Source organism: Camponotus vicinus, unplaced genomic scaffold, assembly GCF_025532165.1.
Source record: "Camponotus vicinus isolate PSW18456_S1 unplaced genomic scaffold, iyCamVici1.0 SCAF_2, whole genome shotgun sequence".
NCBI lineage: Eukaryota > Metazoa > Arthropoda > Insecta > Hymenoptera > Formicidae > Camponotus > Camponotus vicinus.
This window is the reverse complement of record NW_028141956.1, coordinates 8296562-8314810: the sequence shown is the minus strand read 5'-3', so window position 1 is coordinate 8314810 and position 18249 is coordinate 8296562. Positions and strand designations below refer to the sequence as shown.

At 36.6% G+C, this 18249-nt stretch overlaps 1 protein-coding gene across 9 annotated transcripts in view; it reads left to right on the top strand.

The window, feature by feature from the left end:
- The window catches only part of Zfh2 (Zn finger homeodomain 2), a 320913-nt gene that overhangs the window by 76880 nt on the left and 225784 nt on the right, over window positions 1-18249 (top strand). For all 9 annotated transcript variants that reach the window (XM_083089617.1, XM_083089616.1, XM_083089619.1 and 6 more), the window contains one exon: window positions 1661-1712. The gene's annotated coding sequence lies outside the window, so the exon portion shown is untranslated. The remainder of the gene's footprint in view (window positions 1-1660; window positions 1713-18249) is intronic.

Here is an 18249-nt window from a genome sequence, read left to right as displayed (position 1 = left end):
ACACATACGAATATAAAATTCAAATTGTAGCAACACCTAAAAAATAATATTTCAAAAAATATTATTAATATTTCTTTTAATAATATTTCAAAAAATTATTGTATGCATTGAATTTTATATTCTATGTATAAATTAATAATAAATAGATATTTAATGAACTAATTTTACAAATTCCGAAAAGATTCTATTTCTTATTAAGTAAAAATGTTTACAGAATTGATCGTGTAATATTTAAGTCTTATGCATAATACATAATTAATATACAAATAAATTACTCACCCCAGTGTTGTTCTGCCATCGCCCGATGTCTCTCCTAGTCCTCTTCCTCTCGGATCGTCAGGGTCAGCAGGATCCATTGATTCACGTTGTATTCGCAAGAAGATCGTGCAGTTTATTACGCGCGATATTTTTAACGGCACTCCCGCACTTGGACGCGCGATATTTTTAACGGCACTCCCGCACTCTTGAACGCGTGATACTTTGTATGGCACGCATCCGCACTTGGACGCACGACATTTTGAACGGTACTAAATTCACAATAAAAACAGACATGTAATACTTTATTTAACACTCCCAAATTTCACAATCACGGAGCAATATCTCGTTTCGCACGAGGATTGCATTTCGAGTCGACGAAATAACTTCGAGTAAGGGAACCCGAAGCGGAAGAAAATGAAATCGATGGACAGGATCGGCATGAATGGATTTTTGTCTCAGAACACATTTGGATCTTAAGTGACTCGAACTCGCTTAGACACGATTTGTTATGACAGTAGACAGCTCGTCAAGACGAAACATATGTCTTCAATGTGAGGTAAAAAAGAGATCGTAGTGTTCAAGATTACACATGAAGCCATGATATGGCGACACTATTGATATATGGTGTGTATGACAAGAGATGGGACAGAACCAAACGACGGTGATCCTACGTGCTCTTATCGGGCAATCAATCGAATTCTAAAGCGATCGGAGCATAGCGTGCTTTTATTGAGCATTTGAGACTCGTGACAATGCTGTATTTGGATACTTAACTTCCCCTTCAAACCTAAAGTTAAAGGCTAAGGCTAAACCTTCCAGGTATTAATAAGCCCTCCCCCCAACATCAAGATGTATTCGTTGGGAGGATTTCGAAAAGTCGATGTAGATAGATATTTAACGCATGAAATAATTATATGCTAAATTTTGTTTCTCGTATTTCTGGTCAATTATTAATAAATTAATAAATTAATCAGCATAACGAGTTATAACGACTTTTTTTGTTATCTTTATTCAGTGATTCATGTATTATTCTATGCTCTATATATCATTTCTCTGTTACTTGAATTATTTTATATTTAGCGATATATATTATTTTGTTCTCTTAATCTGATAATAACAAACGATAATAAATTACGTAATGGGAAAAATTTTAAGTGCAATGCGAGATATATTCGAATCAACAAATATTAAACAAATCATTATCTTCCGTAAATATCACATTATAAATCAAAATTTAAATATTAAACTTACAGCTGTTTTAAAATTTAGTCATTTTTCTGACTTTATAGAATATAGAATTTTTTCCGAGTCGTCTGCGTGATATGAACATTAGAGCGTTTATGAATTTAATACATTTTCATGTTTATCTATGCTAACCATTGCTCTTATTTTCTTGTTACAGGACGTAAGGAAGTTCGAAGGAGCGTAGATGAGTTCTACTGTCTACGTCCTCGGTAAGTCTGAGTGAATGTAGAGATCACGCCCGCATTGATAGAATCGCAAGATTGCAAATAAAATATATTGCTTGCAAAAACAAAAAAATTCTTCCCATCTTCTCTCACATTCCGCTAATCACACATAAGACACGAATATATCCAAATTTAAAAAATATTTAAATATAAAAATAGATAAATAAATAAAGATAACAATAAATAAAACGATTTTTTATTTTTAAAGATATCCAGTTGCAGGATAAACATTTCTTTGTAAGATGATTTGCGTTTCTCAGATAATGTGATTCTGTTATAAATATTAATATGCTGCCGATACACGACATATGGCCAGATATAAAATATTTGCGCTGAAATTTGACATTTTATAATGAACTTAGACGCTTGATTTAAGAACTATTTGTTATGTCATTAATTTTAAATAGGCAACTAAATTATTTTTTTTTTTCATAATTATTGCATAGAAAAACATCTTCGAAGCTTCGTAAATTGTGGATACTACAGATTAAATTTCAGTTTATGTAAATATTGCAAGAGTCGCTAATAAACTATGTATCCATATAATCCACTCGATGAATTTAAATGGACAAATTTATAACCTTAGCTCTCGTAAATATTGGCAAGACTATAAAATTCTAACCGCATGCTATCGGATAGGCTCGACATGCTCTCTTTTCTTTATCACTATTGATGAGCGCTCGTATTTACAGCTATAAATCGATATCAACGCGTTTACGTTAACAAAGTTATATAGAGAAATAGCTGTACAGATTAAGAAATAATTAATATTTAAGATTGTTTACGTAAATCGATACTCGCAAAATAAAATTGGTAAAAAACGCAAAAAAACGTCTCATTGCGTTAAATTCCAATTTCTTGCGATACGAACGCATCTGCGTCCTTTGCATCTACGAATAGATCGAGACGCTTTTATAATGACCGCCGTTAATGTCGATTGATCGCATATGTGGCATTATTGATGCGATATGTCGTCGCGGTTAAATGCAGATCGCACCGAGCAACAAATTAATTAGCTGCCAATCGTGACATGCTCGAGCATCGATGTTGAGCAGCGATTGCTGACGATCAACACGTTGCGCAATTCGCGAATTTGATTAATGACTCGCACGAGCGTGCTGATTAATGAATGCAAATTATCCCCGGGTTAGTGTATACGCGCGCAAAAATGTAAACCAAGCGGCGGTTTTTCGTGCGACAAGCTCGGATCGATCAGTCGCGAGAGGCACGAGAGGGTCAGTTCCGAGCCACCTCGGACCTTTTTGGTCGATTCGACTTTAGACGGTGGTTTCCTTTCGTTCTGCGCCGCAACGAGCCAAGAGGAACGAGAGAGACACAGGCGAAGAAGGCGAAAGCAAACAAGAGGATAGGCCTCCTCCTCCCCATAAATACGGATTTAGTCGCACGGTTTACGACCAAAAACGTGTCGAGCCTCGCGAGCAGAGCCGCGTCTAAATTATTAAAGTCGTAAACGATCGAAATCGTCGTTAAGCGCCGCGCGAAGAAACCCATCGGTACCCTCCTCTCCGCGTCCCCTTCGACAAGGATCGTTTTTCTCGAGGTTTCATTGTTAGGTCGCGTTAGGCGGGCCTCCGATAGTCCCGGTCAGAGCTGAGCCCCGACACGATCCGTCGTAGGCGACAGTAAACGGGCTGACCGTCGCGATTTTTGCGATGGACTTCTGCGAAACGTCCGCGCAGATTAAACTCGAAGATGCGATAAGGAGACACTTACGACAGATAATCATGCGGTGACTGCACGCGCCAGTCGATGCTACGAGATCGATTTTTAGTTAGATTTATTTCGACGCTTGAGAAAAGCGATTAATTTCTTTATAAATATCGTATAAACATTCACATGCTCAATATGTTAAAGATTATGAAAAATTTTTTCTTAGGGAAGATAAGTGCAACAGAAAATTCTAGTGTAATAAATCTCGTACAATTAATGTATTTTCTCTTGTGTATAATGGATCGGTATTATTTTTAAAAAACAAATTAGGAGATTAAAAAATATGTTTTCTGAATAAATTGAGGGAATAGAACACAATTGTAACAATTAATATCGCGCCACGCAATAGAAAATAAGACAACGTAATACTTGATGGATCAAAGATGAATTATAAATCCTCGTGTAGCGATTTAAAATTTACATTAATGTCAAATGAGATTCGAACAAAGAAGTGTGATTATATTACATTAGCATATTTGCAATTATCCGGATTTGCTTAACGTGTGTTGTTCGACCATAATCATTACGATAATTATTAGACAGCCGTCACATTTATTTCTGTAGACGCGTCCGCGCAAAAAGTTCGAAACAACACGTCACGTTTCCATGATAAAGCGAACATGTGTTGCGAGCGACAAGAAACGCGATTAAAATTTGTAATTAAAATCAGTTGTGGCATATTATCTACGCAGACAATGTAATCGACGAATTGCAACGCGGTTAGCTTACGGCGGTGCGAAAAGTTTAATTGCTCCATAATTACTTGTTATTATATGACGTGTGTGTATGTGATTGACGCAGCTTGTTTTATTGTCGTAGATCGTCGCGATAGGTATTGAAATTGAAACGCGGTTACGTAACGCGGTCAAGTCGATGGTTCAGCAAAGAGACCTTGCCTTAAAATAAGGACTCTGCTCCGTTTAGCTAGGGTGTGTATAAAATATGAAGTATCACGCGCGCGCGCGCGCGCGATCGCTATAAATATCGCTCCCAAGATTTCCTTATAAATAGAACGAGAAATAATTTAGTTGCACCTTCGTGTACCCCGTTTTTCTCGCGACGCGTTAAACGAGGTGCACCTCGTAATGATGTTTAAGAATCTTCCTTTGTCGGATCTCGTTACTTTGTAATTTACTGCTTTCCTTTGAGCGTCGTATTAAAGATTTTCTTAGTGGCATAGGCGAGAAAGAGAATACGAGATCGCGTGTAACGATGATACATGTAAGCATATCGCGTTGTAATATCAAAGTACGAGTGAGAAGGAAACAAAAAGAGGACAGAGAGGGTGGCCGCGAAAAAAGATACGTGTATATGTGTCAGAGGAACCGACCACCCAGTTTTTCGAATGGTGTGTGTGTGTGTGTGTGTGTGATCTTCACTCTGCAAATATTCTTCAAGTCTGAGCGCGTATGTAATGGGTCAGAATCTATGGACTTTGTTTTCAATTTTTTTTTATTTAAACTTATTAAAGAGCCTCAGGAGAGAGAGAAAAAGAGACTACGATGAAAGCTATCTTTATCATTTTAATTATTATAACTATGTTCAATACAACCTATGATACATCAATGTCCATATTCCCCCGTTTTTTACTTTGCTTTTATTTATAGATTGTTTGCCCATATATAGAATCGATTTTTTCTCAGAAAAAAATTCAATATAATCCTTTTTTCCTTTTCATTCTTTTACTGACGTAAATTTAAATATCTTTATTTCTAATCGTTAAATTATATAATGTTTGTTTAGAAACAAGAATGAAATTTTTGTCGCCGATTGTACGAGTAAATTAATGAAATTAATCAAATTATATGTTTTTCTGATACATGATGGACATTAAATTATTTTTCCGCAATGCCACGCAATGAATCATACAACGAAAAAAGAAGACTGCGAAAATACATTTGCATTGTATATTCAACAAGATAAATATAAGACATCATTTATAACATGTACGTATGTTTCTTATCACACATCTTTTCTTCCTGCCAATACTTATTCAGATATACTCATTCGTAACGAGAACAAACATAAGAGTAGAATCGAATAAACATGAGCTTACACAATTGCTTGAAAAGAGATGTTATCAAATTGCGTCTATTCTTCGGAGCGAATAAAAAGCTGAATATGAAAGAAAAAGAAGAGCTTTCTTTCTCTGAATCAAAGATGTAATCGCACGCGTACACGCACATTTGTTGGTCGGAATATCTCTAAATTTATTAGTAACAAAAATCCCTCATAGTATCCGTATTGTTGAAAAAATAATTCCTCGCGTTAGTTAATTAAACGCTTCAACAAATATAAACTTATCTGATTTTTTCAGAATTAATTAATTCCCAGGATTCTCTATAAATTCATGAGATGACTCGCACTTTTTCTCAGATGAAGATATCAATTACGAATACTGATCCTCCACCATATGACTCGGTGCATCTACTTGGCGATGATCGACGATCTCTTCCTCCTCCTCGAGGAAGGAACGTCCCCGACTTCCCGCCGCACGCACCTGTGTCCAGGACGTCTCCGGCACGTTTGAGATTAGAACCTAATTCCGGGAAGAGTTCACGCGCGCTACAACTGCGTGCGGCGAGATGCGTGTCGGGCTACCGCGTCACGTATCGGAGATAGGTGGTACACGCACTCTCTAGGTGGCTGACTACAAAGAAGCGAAATCAATTTGCAATTTAAATCCGTCGGCGTACGTGCCCGCGGGATCATCCGATTGCCGCGCCGATGATTCCGCTGAACCTGGGATGGGTACGATAACGGCGCGCGAGATCGAGAGTCGTTCGACTGCATTTCAAAGCTCGCGGCTCGCATGAATCCTCGCACGGTTCCTGACCTATGCATTTCATAGATAGACGATGCAGCGTCTCTCGTCTTCGGACGTGCCGCACCGAAGTGAGAGCTCCTCTCTCAATCGATCTCGTCGATTTTATATCAATCGGTTATATATATTCTCTCGCGCATCGCGTGAGAGAAGCGTCGTTTCTTTCGCTTGCGTTTTTTTGCGACTGTGTATACTCTGTTAGAATTTCCTATTGAATTTTTCAATGGAGACGTTACATCGGGATGGTTCTTGCGGTGACGTACGCGAAGATTTTTGTACTTAAAAATATACGTTTTTTATATCTTTTGAGATATTATAGATGAGAGTATAGAATCTTTTATTTAGTGACTCTTTTTAAAAACTTGTTTTTAAATAACACTTGTAATTTTATAATATTATTTTCAGCGTGAAAAATAATTATAAATGTTATATTGCTTTATTAATTACAATTAGATAAATTTTATAATTGCTATCGACCTTTTTATATATTTAAAGATTATTTTATATATTTATAGAGATTGCATTTTTTAAATATTGAAGAGACATTATTGTATTTTCTTACATTTATTTAATTTTAAATATTTAAATTAAATTTACACCTCATATTAAAGTAAGTTGTTTCATCTAAAAAAACAAATCCGCAGAAAAACTGTGTACAGTTTCTTTCACGCGCTCATGATCTTCTAAAATGGACACGTTGATCCTCGAATTAAGAGACTCTAGGGAATAGGTCTAAAGAAGGTCTGGCTTAAGATCGTTCAAGAACAGTCTCTGTCTCTGTTTTCGTATCTGTCTTCTCGTTCCTCCAGCAGCAGTTTTTTCTGCCACTATCAAGATAGCTCATGTAATCGCGGTTTTTGTCATATTAATTGATTCGAGCAGAACAACACCGCTAAAAACGGTCAGTTATAAACGATAAGTATTGGCTATTACATTACAAAAAGAATGTAATTATTAAGTACAAGGCAATAAGTCATTGACTTGAGGTGAAATCCTCCTCGATTACATCATATCTCTTATCATAAAGAAAACGATCGAAGTTAGTTATCTCCGGTTTCACTTATTTCATCAAATATCATTAAAACTCGTACCCTTGAATAAAAAGATGCAAACAATTGTAATTACGTTTGATAACGACACGTTAGTCCACATAATCAAGCAAGTTCACAAAGAAAAATAGCGCGACATTTCGTTTCTATCTTCCATCTTCTATCCTCTAGTCCAAAGACGTGAGGAGTTTCCGATGGAGACGATTCAAACAAAGGAAGAGAGAGAGAGGCAGAGAGGGACGAACACCCTTCCCGGTTCGTCTTCTCTCAAGTAATGCCATCCCTTATGCATTCGTAACCCTCCCCCGACGCCCGTTGTCGCCAATATCTCGCTCTCTTTTCTTCTTTAAGTTTCTTCGTATGCTTCATCTTTCTCAGTTGTCTTCTTCCTTTTTCGTCCTTCTCCTCTCGCCCCTCTCCCGTTCATTTCTCCTTCGCGCCTCACCCCTATGTCGATATTTCCCTATCGATTGATCCGCAAGAAGGCACCCTTCCCGTTGCTCTGTACGGTTCTCCTTTATCTCTCTTTTCTTTCCATTCGAGCCTTTCTTTATACGACGAATCAACCCATCTTTTCCCCTTTCCCCGCCTACTTCTACTTCTCTCGTCCTGGTGTTTCTCTACTTTTCTTTGACTTCTTCTGTACTGTCTCTATTCGATATATTGAAGCGTACTCTATATTGGCTTTGGGCTTGCAAGATTAAAATATATACTCAATGTTTTTTTATTTTTTAATAAATAATACATTATTTATATAATTGTATTATATAATTATGAAATGTGTGATGATTTTACATTAATAATATCTCTGATTAAGAATAATCTCTGTATATAATAAGATTTTGGTAATATACTTTTTAGTAAATAAATAACATTATTTTGATTCAATCGTTATAATAACAACAAACTTAATTTTATACGAAAAGCATACAAATCTTATGTTTTAATCATCGTTTCTACAAAGCATTAAAAAGAAATAACATGTAAGATTAAAAAAGAATGAGAATTACAAAATTTTACCAAAATCAGATATTTATTTTTGTCATAATAGTTAAAAATTGAAAAATAACCCGGTTTTTAAATGAATAATCCTAAAATTCTACAAATGATAATAACACAATTAGGTGTTTGTCAAATTTATACTCGTTGCCGTTTCCAAGACAATTGGAAAAATCGGTTGACAGGTGGTAACTATTCGATTCATCCCGAGTTCGTTGTCCCCATAAGAGGCAGGAATATCGAGTTCAGAAGGGCCCTTAGAAATGGTTCGATCAGTTCGATCAGGCCCCCGTGCAGAGTTTTGCCCCTTTACACAATGTTTCTCACGTCACACAGACAAAGGAACGCAAATTCCACGTGAAAATCCGTTTCAGTGTCGATGCGTGTGTCACAATGAAGCCCACGTACTCACACGCATGCATGCGTGCGAGAAAGCTGGCAGCTATGCCGTGAAATCAGTTACGAAATCACGGGGTCCCATTGCCATAAGCCTAGAGTCCCCTCGCCTCTTCTTCTCCCCCTCCCCTCCTTTCCCCTCTCGACCTCTGCGAGGTCGATCATTAATTTGTAACGAACCGGCACCGCCTGTTATTATCCTACGGTTACGCGATCACGTGATTATATATACACACGCATATATCGCGTTGATTTCTCTCGCTTAATTCTACCAGAAACCACAGATTTTCTGGATAGCCCGAAAAATTTAACTCGGAAACGTTGCGCATTTTAAATTATACAGTATAAATCAAAGCCAAATGTAGAACAGCGTAATCTTGAAATTGCATATATGTGCGAGTATTTTTGAGAAATAGTATGCATCATATGTGCGTTTAAGTATTAAAATTTATAAGACTAATAATAAGTATTTTATTTAATTTTATAAATATTCATTTATATTTGTCTTTTGAATTTTTATCATTATTCAAAAAAATTTATACTTTCATAACTTTTTAACGAAATAAAAAATGATGTCTTCTATTATATAATTAAGATTTAGAAGCAACATTACTTAAATTAATATGTGCACATTTGTACTATTTTATTTGTACTATTTTTCTAACATTCCATATAAATGACTCGAATTAGTGATCCATCAATTTAATTACACTTTTATTTGGCCATAAATTTTTTCCGTTGATCAATTACGGCGTTTCTAGGGATAATCAATTAGCTTATTCAGAAAATTCGGCTTGAATAGATCAAGAGGACAGCGAGGTCAGATCGGAGGGAAGATTTCTCTCGGTGTGTCCTTCTCGCGCGGGGAAAAATGATCAATGGTGAACGAGACTGGGTGATTAGCGAATTCGATCGGCATGCCAACCATGCCCCAGGTCGAGTCGGGGAGAGAGACAGAGAGAGAGAGAGAGAGACTATCGATCGGTACTTCCCGGAAGGTAAGGGGTCGTCGTCGTGTAATCCGTCGTCGTCCGCCCTGAAATGGAGTTATTTCGACTTGGGTTTCGATCGTCTCCACTCGACACGGCACCGTCGCGTCTTACCCGCAATCGAAAAGTTAACCGTCGGAAACGCGCCCTAACGAATACTTTCGACCCCTCTCCCTCTTCTTTCTTCTCCCCCCCCACATCCCTTTCTTCAGAGGAAGAAAACCGTCTTTTTTATTTTTCATTACAAAATTACGGTGCCTAACACATGTCTGTCTCGTTTTTTATGCCTTTGTTTTAAGATCTAAACGTAGACTTGAGTGCCTGCAATTGTTTATCTCATTGTGTCTTTCGAAAAAATTTGAAACGTAATTGTGCAACGCAGTAGGTGCAACACACGACGTATTATGTGCATCAAAATAAATCGTGACTAAAAATATTTCTCACGCGATTAAGCCTAATTTCCGATGAGTATCGATTTAAAGAATTTTATGCCAGGAATTTAAATCATTAAAATAAAAATTGTTGTCATGCGTTATAAAATCAAGAGCAGAAGATTGTAGTATGCATCGATCTACGCAGCGATGTAATTAAATGTTGACCTCCTCGATAATTGCATTATTGCTGCGTCATTATACTTCGGTCGAGCTACGGAAAATCCGATTAGCGGCGATCGAGGTGACGTTACATTTGAGCCCGTGGAAGATGCGCGAGCTCGAGTGAATTTGTCAGATTTGTGACGCTTTTTTTATCGTACTTTTTTTATCGGACAATCGATGGCGAATACTTCAGCAATCTTTGTTTCGATGTTTCCCGCTAATGGTGTGATTTTTCTCAGAAGCATATCTTTTTATAGAATTTTCTTGTAAGCAGATACAAAAAAGATCAAGAATAAAATTCTCAGTTTTTTCTGCGAGCAAATTAATGGAAAGTCTTCAATATTTATCTAAAAATTCCAAAAAGAGATTTCATATCGATCTAAAATCACCTAACTAACAATAAGCAATATCTTCTTCCTTTAAAGGGCATCTATTTTCTAGATAAAAATAATCTCACATCATAATTTTTTTTACGAGTCCATCTGCGTGATCAGTCAGGTGATTCGTCAATTGTAAGAGTCCCATAATGCATACATCATCATACGTGATCTTAACTATAGCGACGTTAACAGCACGCGTTAGTCAAGCAATGACGTGTATTAATAGAGTTTGGAAATCCTCGCGACACATTGTCGGTCGTAAATCCCGCCTCGCACGCGGCACTGATGTTATAATTAAAGCCTTCGATATCAATCAATATCCGTCGCAACGAGCGTGCGTCGATGTGCGGGTATAAATTGCCGCTCATCGAAATAACGGGGACACCTCGGCTTTCTCGTATGACATAAATATATATTATAGTATTTTTTTTGTATATATACAGGATGTCAGGGCAATCTCTTCCCAAAAAAAGCTCTTGTAGCTTACCTCGAGAGCTTTTCAAGACACTATAATAAAGTATTTTTTTCATCGAGTACTTTTCGAGTTATGTGGTTTGAAATAATTTCTTAATTTTTACATAAATCATAAAATATCTAGTAAAATATTCATTTTTCGATTATTTTACTTTAATACTTTTATATACAAAATAATGAGAGAAATCAATTGGTGTAAAGAAAACACATAATTGTTTCGAAAAAAAATATGTAATTGTTAATTGCAAATTTGATTCCTCTCATTATTTTATACATAAAAGTATTGAAGTAAGATAATCGAAAAATGAATATTTTACTAGATATTTTATGTAAAATTAAGAGATTTATTTCAAGACTCATAACTCGAAAAGTACTCGATGAAAAAAATACTTATTATAGTGTTTTGAAAAGCTCTCGAGGTAAGCTACAAGAGCTTTTTTTTGGGAAGAGATTTCCCTGACACCTTGTATATATGGTACACGAAAGTCGAAAGTTTTATATTTATAGCATACCTTTATTAGAGAACGGCAAACGTGTCGCGAGTGCCCTTTCTCTCGTGTAAACAATGTGTACGTGGTAGATTCGTTTCGCGCGACAAACGTCGCAAATATTCCGAGAAACTGAGAGCCCGACCGTAATTAACAGTTGGCGCGACGCGACGTTTAATTGCAATAATTACGATAATTAGCGGCGAGCGTGGCAGGCGTACCGCGAACACCACCGATATATCGTTCATCGCGTCACGACATGTTAACGGCAATTTGTTGTTAACATTTCGCTTCGTGTCATCGAGTGGCTCGCGTGATCGTCTCGATCGATACCGCTCGAGATAAGATTGTTGATCTCGCCCGCAACATGCGGTGCGCAATCAACGTTGGAGATTTCGATTGGCGTAGCACTTCGGAAATTTGTTTGCAGATTCGCTCTTGTCCTTTTAAATGTCCTTAAGTATCCTTTATAAGTATGGATTAATGAGCGGAAATAAAAATGATCTCGCACATTTGATTTTATCATGTTTCTTCAGTGATAATGTTAGTTTCTCATTATCAAAAAATGCAATGAAAGAAATCTTCCTTGTGAATTAAAAATTATAACATATATATATATGTGTGTGCAATTTTGTCCTTTGAATCATTTTTATACCGACCATTTCTTATATATATTTGTACTTTAGATAGCGGCACGCGAATTTAGATCGCGGGATATTTCAGAGACTCGAATGCATTCGTCTTTATAACTCCTCTTTCGGGAGACATTAATCATTTATATCATCTTCTGATTATCAGCTATCGAAATTACGCAAATCTCTACATCTCAACAAGATCGACATTTTTCTGTACACTACCTAACGATAGGTTAACATCGAGATCTGATTTTTGAAAAATTGCAGTCATTCGCGAGCGACGCAAAATCGTGAGACGAGACAAGAAGGGCTCGAGGGCAGGCGCGAGGAAGGAAGAAACGGACTGGCATAAAACTCGCCCCATAGAATTTTTCGTTCGCACGGTTTCATTTCAATTAACGTTCCCTCGTCTCAGGAGGGTTGCCATCACCGTTTCGTGTACGTGTGTGAGTGTAGCATATGTACACATCTAGCCTATCTCGATGTCTTGCCGATAATTGCGCCGCGGTAACACGGCCGAGTTAGCGGCTCCTAAAGGGATGGATTTCCGAACCGGTTTCGCGCATTATGCGCGATTCTCACCCCGAGGCACTCGTAAAACCTTAGGCAAGAATTCGCGCCGCGGTCGGGGGAGGAGAGAAAGGAGGTGGTCTCGAAGACCCTCCGATCGATTCCCGGTGACTCTACGACTCTCGAATTCGCGCCTGATTCGATTTAGAAACCTCGTTGTGCCTCGTTGGACTTTGTATTTCTTCTGTTGTTTTCCGCTGGTGTAAATGTAAGATCCGTATAAAAAAAGAAGTTGTAATTAGATAAGTATACAATAAGTAGAACATAAATTAGTAAGATAAATTAGAGGGAATAAAATTTTGTATAAAATTAAATAATTTTTTTTCACTATCTGAAAAATATTAAAATGATATTAAAAATGATATTAAATGATAAGTAATGATGTTAAAATGATATTAAAATAATTTTATTAAGCTAGAATGATATTAAATGATAATTAATGATATTAAAATGATATTAGAATAATTTTATTAAACTAAGAATCTAAACTAGAATCATTTTGTTAAAATAATGTAAAGCAAATATAAATCTTTTATAAGGTAGGTAGAGAGGGAGAGACGATTTCTACAAATATAAATTTGATATAAAAGAAAGCAGAATATTCCAATGTAAATTCTCTCAGAGATTAATATATTATACCTCCTAAGCCTATATGATTAGTAAACGCAATTGTTTCGAAGAGAAAGTCAGAGAGAAAGAAACTTAGCACAAAAGAGACTTTAATACAAGGATGCGACTTTCGATCGCAAAATTATGGCAATCAAAGTCGCGGGACTCTCAGCGGAAGTTACGATTTCGATTATTTGCACTGCACATCTGGCAACAAGTTGCAATCTATTCCTGCCCGGTGCATCAACGTGCTAACCGTGGCGATGCGTACAAGTGCGTATGTGTATATGTGCATTCCTCTTACATACGCAGACATGCAAGTACATATATATATATACTTATGTATTGCGCGCATGATATGTTTGATGATTCGAAGTGGTTTAATATATGAATCGCGTTAATCGGGAAACGACTAATATGGATTTAGATATGTTCATCAGCACAGACTATCTTCTTCCCGATAATGTGATTTATTGACGCCGTTTTCATCCGCTGACCCGATTTCGTAACAGACGTGACACACGTTAGCTCCGCAAGTCGACAACCTTCGACGCGCGCGCTCGTTTTTTTTTCAACTAATACACTCCTAACTGCCACTCGACATGAAAATCTGAATGTGATTCAGAGTTCATTTTTTATTGCGATTCACCGCGCGCGTGTCGCGCAGAATATGATTGTTAATTATGTGCTCATTGACTGGTGAAGTAGCTAAAAACGTATTCAGGTGTCCGCATTGATAATCTCGAATAAAGATGAATTCCTTGGAAGATTTTTCTTAATGATCTTTCCTTTATCCGAATATTATGAAGCTCATTCTAATTAAATTTAATTAATTATTAAATTTTCTAGAAATAATCTATTTGATGTATCTACTTAATAATTATGAAAATCTAAAACGTTGAATTTATATGCAAAATTGAATATTTTAAAATATTTATTTAGATTATATTTCTCTCTTTTTCCCTAAAATATATTTGAAAAAAGTTAAAATTTTAATCTTCAATTTTGAAAAAGAAACATTTCTTATAATTCTTACTTATAATATTTTATAAGTTTTATAAATTCTTCATTAATCTTATTTTTCCTGTAAATTTAAGAAAGTATGTTTAATAATAATATATGTAAATGAATTATCTATTTTTAAACTGGCACCAACCTAACAAAATATATATTTAATGGTTAAGCAATGACTCTAACTCTTTCGCTATATCTATTGGAGTTTAAAATTTGGTCTAAACATTACAATCTCCAACACGTCTATTAAAACTACGATCGACGAGTCAAACTCATAGTATTAGATCCATTAGAATCAACGATAGAAAATAATTAAGTGACTTACCCTTAAGCCACAATACTCGCCCCTGGCATCCTTATTTGCCCTTTAACCACCGGCCCAATCATCCTCTCTTTCTCTCTCTCCTTTTCTTTTCTGTTTATTTCTTTTCTTTTTTACTGCAATGCACGGAGGCTAAGAAACACGACTTCGTCAGAGTCGCACGCGTGGCTTGGCGGTGTAATTATGCCGCGCAGTGATTGGCGTGGTTCGTGGAACAGAGGGTGGCGGCGTGGCCTAAGCACGAGAGTGGCGGTCGCGGTCGGAAGGGTGAGGGGACATGCGAGGGGAGAGAGTGGTTTTTAGCTCGAATTCATTAGAAGTAAAAATCGATAGGCGACGCTCTCGCTGCCTCCGCCGGCGGCGGTTCGCTCGGTAAAAAGAATGCGAGAGCGCCTCGGCCACCCCCGGAGAAAGGTGGCTGCCTCTCTTCTTCTTCCCTTTCTCTTTCTCTCTTTCTCTCGCTTTTCTATCCGCGAATGCGCGTCTTCCTCCGCTTCCTTCACCGCCGCCACCGCACCATCCCGTTCCAGAAATCACCCTCGACCCGGGCTATCCTTAGCTTCTTCTTAGCAAGACGATACTTGGTGTTTGAGAGAGAATTGCGATTCAAGATTTGGCCGCTTTTCTTATTTCATTTTTTTCACATTTGCGCTATGTTTATATTGTGCAATTGTTGCATTGCTTTATGTAATAACGTTTTTGTCACGGGCAATCTGAAACTTTTATCAGCTTATTTATGTCAAAACGAAATAAATAAATCTAACCATAAGATTTAAATAATTTTTTTCCAAAAAAATGTTGCTCGTATTTATATTATGTATTTATATTATGTATTTGCTAAATATGATCAGATGAATGATCCTAGTGTACATCAAAACAAAACAAAATATGAAAAAAACATATTAACATTACATAAATAAAATTCAGAATTACGAGCGGGATCTATTTTTAAATTCGTGATACGAATACGAGCTTTCGCCTTTTATTAGCGGCATATCCAAATCAGCAAAAATAGAAATCTGAAATGTATCTGATGTGTCAGATGAGATCGTACAATGTTTAATCTAATTATTCTCCTGAGAGATATTACGCCATTGATCCTGGTATTTATATAAATAGCGTTGCAAGATAGATACAATCGTGTAATGAAGACGATGCCCAAGAGATAGAGGAAGATATCGTGGCTTTCTTGTTAGTGTCATATCTCGTTCTGTAACAGTCGCGCGAAATGTAAATTCGAGACTTGTACCCATTACACACAATCTCCAAGTTGCGCTTATTGGCTCGTCAGTTGGATCTTTAATGATAAGTGAATGCAACTGGGATGCTCGCGTGTATAAATATGCCGTGTCAGAAACCATCGCCATGTCGCCTGCGCCGACACTCGCGCACGTGTAAATTACAAACGAACGGCCATACAGCTTTCCAATTGTGCTTTCCCTGCCGCGTGTAAAGTCGCTCGATATCGATTACATGGTATATTTGCGTATTTATGGCATAGGAAGAATTAGTTGTACACGCGGTTTCTAGCGACATAACATTGAAGTACATCGGTTGACTACTCGAGCAGAATAAAAGATCAAAACGTGATACACTTTCGTGCTACATCGGTGTATATTTTGATATTTTTTGTATTCATTTATAATAATCTATAATTCTCATTACACAAGGTATTATTTACTCTTAATGAAGAAATAACTTTGCATAAAATGCAGATAATTTAATATAAAATCGCGAATATATTGATTTTTCCTTATCGATTCTCCTACGAAGATGATCGACTTTCGAGCAAGCTTGGTATTGTTTTTCTGGGTCACCCTATGAGCATGGCGAGGGGTCAGGGCGAGTGATGAAGGGGAAAAAGGAAGGAAGGGACGATGGGCAGACGATTGTACGGGGATGGTCGGGCTGGTCCAAATTAACGGTTACCACTTCGATTCGGTCATTAGGGAAAAACTTTCTTTCCACTGGCGCCGACCAATCTCGAGACGCAAAAGCATCTCGGGAACCCAAAAGAATTTTCAATCGAATCGCAATCCTCGAAACGCTTTCGCCCTCGTTTTCGCATAACGAGGACGCCACTGCCATCTCTCTATTTCGTTTCTCTCCAACGACCCCTCCGACCAAGTCATATCGTTTATTTCCCCCGAATACGCGATTCCAATTCTGGTTGAATGAAACGAACGATCCAAAAATGTACGTCGAGGAAAGGTAGTGATAGTGCAAAACATCTGCATTGATAGCATGAAATTAAATAGGCAAAACAAAAGATATAAGTGCACAGTTATATACAATATTATGCTGTTTTTTATTTGATATCTTGTTTTATTTTATCTGTTTAATTGTGTAAAAGAGATAAATAAGATAAAATTGATAACTAAAATATGTGCATAATTTAATTTTTTATCAAATTTGTCATGTAAGTTGGAATAATTTTGGACAAGCACACGTCCAATTATATTAGTGACGTTTGCTATTTATTCTCTCTTTTTTATTTTATATTCTTTTCTAGATTATTTTCATACTGTAAATTTGCTACTGTCTTTCTCAATTTATTCAAATTAAAAATTTACAATTAAACATGAAGAAATGTCAATTTTAATATGAAACGAATATACTTTCCATATAAGCAAGTATTTGAATATTAAATAATAATTATTATGGCAAATTCTTTCGTTCTCTCTTCTTCACATTTAAACTTTTATAGTGATATAGACGTAAAATAATATGTAGAATATATTATGCATATATCTAAGCAACACGCGAAATTTTAGTATTGTATGACACATTATCTTCAGTGAAGTATTTGCAAATGGTATGTACGTGTGTATTAGGATCTTATTATTTTTATTATTTTCTAAAGTCAATAACCTACACTACAATTGCGCCAGATATGTTGTAAATGTTTCGTAAAAAATTGGAGCGACGCGTCTGAACCTCGTATATTAGAGTATATGTTAATAATCTATATCGTTGAGTGCATTGACCAGTTCAATTGTCATGCCGCATATATAGTTTTCATTTTTAATGCGACATGACGTTTCACTCGCGGTGAAACACAAAAATATGAAGTTTTTTCCACGAATATGAATTCGCACGATGAAGTTTCAAAATACGGGAACACCCATAATGAATATGTATTGTCTTATTTACACGAGAATTGTCTATTCCCGAAATATTCCACCTCGCGTTTACTACGTCGTACTCTTTATGTCCAAGAAAAACTTCTTCTCAAGACGCAATGTCTTTCGTTCGCACCATCTTTGCCCGGCTCTTAATTACGATCCGGTGACGGCGAAAGAAGTGGCAAGGCTAGCGGTGGCTATTAACGTCCGGCGATCGAAGGTAAGAGCGTGCCGGAAAGGTAGAAAGAGAGAGAGAGAGACAGAGAGACGAAAAAGAGCGTGATAAAGTCGAAGCAGGAAGAAACTAGGTACTTTTATGTA